Source organism: Rosa chinensis, chromosome 1 (genome assembly GCF_002994745.2).
Source record: "Rosa chinensis cultivar Old Blush chromosome 1, RchiOBHm-V2, whole genome shotgun sequence".
NCBI lineage: Eukaryota > Viridiplantae > Streptophyta > Magnoliopsida > Rosales > Rosaceae > Rosa > Rosa chinensis.
In genome coordinates, this window is record NC_037088.1 from 14,932,345 (window position 1) to 14,936,418 (window position 4,074).

Below are 4,074 nucleotides of genomic sequence, written 5' to 3' on the forward strand. Positions count from 1 at the left end.
GATCCAAGGATAGGAGATTTCTGGCGACAGCGATACGAAGACGATGCCGATGGTCCGCCACTGAGCCGTGGCCGGAAGGAGTGGTGCCGGTCTGGTCGTGCTTTGGGTCTGAGAGCACGGAGCTCTCGGGCTCTCTCTCTCTCTCTCTCTCTCTCTCGCTTATTCTCTCCCTCTCTCTTTGATCTAATCAACAGCTTTGATATGATCAACAACTATAAATAAATTGGTCCATTTAACAATGGACGGCCCAGATCAAGCAGTGAGGGGATCCATGGCTCACATCGCTCCACCAAATTTCCATTTAGTTTATTTTTTATTTGAGGAAGATAAATATTTAGTTTATTACTCTTTAAGTCTTTATAAGTTTATATATTTTTAATTATATAAATAAAAGTTATAAAAATAAAAAATAAAAAATAAAAAAATACAAAACCGCCTAGGCGCTTCTCCCTAGCCCACCGTCCGACTAGCGCCTAGCGATTTTTCGAACCTTGGTAAAGACATAACCACTTTGGGAACTCGCCTTGTGTGGGTCTGATAGATAGTCTATATCAGCATATCCAATAAGGCGAGTATCATTCTAAGGATCAAGGGGGTTTGATCTATTCCTTGATGCATAGGAATAGAATAAGCCTATATCCGTCGTACCTCTAAGGTAGCGAAAAATATCTTTTATGCCATTCCAGTGGCAGCATGTTGGCGCAGAGCTATATCTAGGTAACAAGTTCACATCGAATGAGATGTCCTGTCTAGGGCATTGAGCCAACTACAATAATTCGCCTATTGCACTTAGATATGGGACTTCTGGCACCAATATCTCTTTGCTATCATCTGCAGGACGATATGGTTCTCTCTAGACTTTGGACCACCATGGGTGTGCTTGCTTTTATCCGCATTAAAGCATCTAAACATCTTTTGTATGTAATTTGGTTGATGGACCAAAATTTCATCTGCACTGTCCTTGGGCTCCAGGTCGAGACAATAATTTATTTTTCCGAGGCCTTTCATCTCAAATTTCGACTTCAGGTGTTTTGAGGTTTCCTTGATGTCTTCAGAAGTATCAATCAAATTTATGTCATTGACATAGACCGCCACAATTGCAAACCCGGAACTTGTTTCCTTAATAAACACGCATGGGCATAGTTTATTATTCACATATCCCATCTTGATCCAATATTCATTTAGACAGTTAAACCACCTCCGTTTAGATTATTTCAATTAATCCATAAAGTGAACGCCTCAAAACTAATGGAGAGCATGTTCCATGGTCTAGAACTATTTATATCGGGCATCATAAGTCCTTCAGGAACTTTCATGTATATTTATGTATTATTATCCCCATAGAGGTAAGCTGCGACCACATTCATAAGCTGCATATTCAGTTTTTCGGAAACTACCAAACTGAAAAGGTAGTGGAACGTTATTACTGGAGAATACGCCTCCTCGTAATCAATCACAAGGCGTTGAGAAAATTCTTGCACCACTAGACTAGCCTTGTGTATCACATTCTATTTTTTCTCATTACGCTTTCTTACCAATACCCATTTAAATTCTACAGGTTTAACATTGGGAGGTGTAGGAACAATAGGTCCAAACACCTTTCTCTTTGTCAAGGAATCTAATTTGACCTGGATTGCTTATTTCCTTTTTTGGCCAGTCGTCTCTTCGTTGATATTGATCAACAAAGTAAGGTTCGAGGTCATCGCTTATTATAATTTATGTGGCCACCGCAAATACTAATATATCATCAATGATAATCTCAATCCTATTTCAAATCTCACTAAATTTACCGAGATTTCTCTATTCTCGGGAGTGGGTTCAAATGTTGGAGCGTCCCCCAACATGGTCTCTTCTAGGACATACCCATAATCCGGATTTATCTCATGAGATGAATTGGTTTGAGATTGCGATGTCAAGAGGATTTGTTTATGCCAAGTTTACCCTCTTCTGGGGATAAGAATCCTTCGAACCTAATGGTCTACCTCGCTTCTGGGCAGGGACATATGACTGGTTAGCCGCCATGGTCGTACCTCATCCATCTGGGACGACACATACTACAAGGACGTCTATCCTTGCAGGCACATCTGCAGCAGGTATATGTGATCTCGTCACTTTAGCTAGATCAGAGAAACTGTCGGGCATATTGTATTCTATACTCTATAGATCTAGAATTGTCAGCACTTCAGTACTTTCGTGCAGTTTGGGGATCATGATGAGACATAGGGGAGACATTTCATGTTAATTCACGCCGTTCATCAGGAGTGGTGACATTCTTATCTCCCCCTAACGGCGGGAAGATTGTCTCATCAAAGTGACAATCTGCAAATCTAGCGGTAAAGAGATCTCCTGTCAAGGGCTCTAAAGAGCACATAATGGATGGGACTCATAATCGACATGTATGCCCATCCTTTGTTGAGGACCCAATTTTGTACTTTGTGACGGCACAATTGGCACGAGGACTGCATACCCAAATGCACATAAGTGAGAAACATCAGGTTCGTACCCAGTCACCAGCTGTAACGCGGAGTAAGGTTGGTAGCAGTGGGCCTCAATGGGACCAACATGGCTGCATGCAAGATTGCATAGCCCCATGGAGAAATTAGATGCTTGGTGAGCATTACCAAGATTCTATAGGCGAGACCATCTTGGATGTGAACATAGGGAACTATATGTTCAGCATCAATCCCAAGGGATATGAAATAATCATCAAAAGACTTTGATGTAAACTCTCCGGCATTATCAAGTCTTATGGACTTTATGCGATAATCCGAGTGGTGAGCCCTCAATTTTATGATCTGGGCGAGAGTTTAGCAAAAGCAGCATTTTCTTGTGGACAGTAGTGTAACATGTGATCACTTTGTCGATACATCAACCAAAACCATTAATATTTAATTGGTCCGCATGGTGATTGGATATGTCCACAAATTTCTCTTGCATTCTGTGCAGAAAAATGGTGGTGTATGTACTAGTCTTTGCATATGATGGCCTAGTATTAAACATTCCTAACGAATAAGCTTGGCATAATGTGTCATTATACACAAGACCCTTATTCAGAAGGGGATGCACCTGTGATGAGTTGACGATACGGTGCATCATACTCTGACCTGGGTGTCTCAAACAGTCATGCCTTAGCAAGTAGTTGCTCGAATTAGTTAGCTTCTAGCTAACATATTTCAATTTCTCCAATGTACGCTTCTGGCCGCACACTTGGAGGTTATGCAAAGATATTACACTCATTTTTCTCAGTGGTTTCAACGTGATTACCGTTGGTTCGAATATCCTTAATACTCAATAACGTTCTTCTGGATCTTGGAGATTATATGGCCTCATTAATGGTAAGTTCAATACCATTGGACAACATAAAGTGGGTGTTGCCATAGCCTTCTATCAGGTTGGATTGGCCTGGTATGGTTGTCACAGAGGTATGAATAAGCAATAAGTTTGAAAAATATCTCCGATCTGGGAGTATGGTGTGTGTAATAACACTATTAGGCAGACAACAAACTTCCCCACAGAATATGCCTATTCATTTGTTTAATTCAACGGATCACATTTATAAATAAGTTTATTGAATTAAATCTATTCGAACAAAACCACATTTCCATAATCCAAAATAATTGGAAGCATAAATCACCAAAATTCGAAGATGTTTCATTCATTAAGATGAAATAGATATGGCACAAGGGGCCAATTATACCCATGTGACGCCCCGGAAATTCGTATTTATTTTCCGAGGATTTTTCGGAATCTAATTTGTGGTTATTGGACGATTTCGTGGCTCGTGAATAGAGCGGAAGTGTTTCAGACGAATTTTTATTCGAAGAATATGGTTTTAGGGGGGGTTGCAAAGGTTGACTTTTTATTTCTTAGGATTCTCCGAAAACTTCCTTCATGAAATTAAGTTATAGGGCGCGTCGATACGAGTTTGTGGATTTATGGAACGTGGAAATCGGAGTTCGTATGAAGAAGTTATGGCCGTCGGAAAAAGTTTCCATTTTGGTATATATGGGATTTTTCCGGAAAAATATATAAAAAAATGTCAGATTTCCATTTTGGGAAATATTTTCTCTCTCT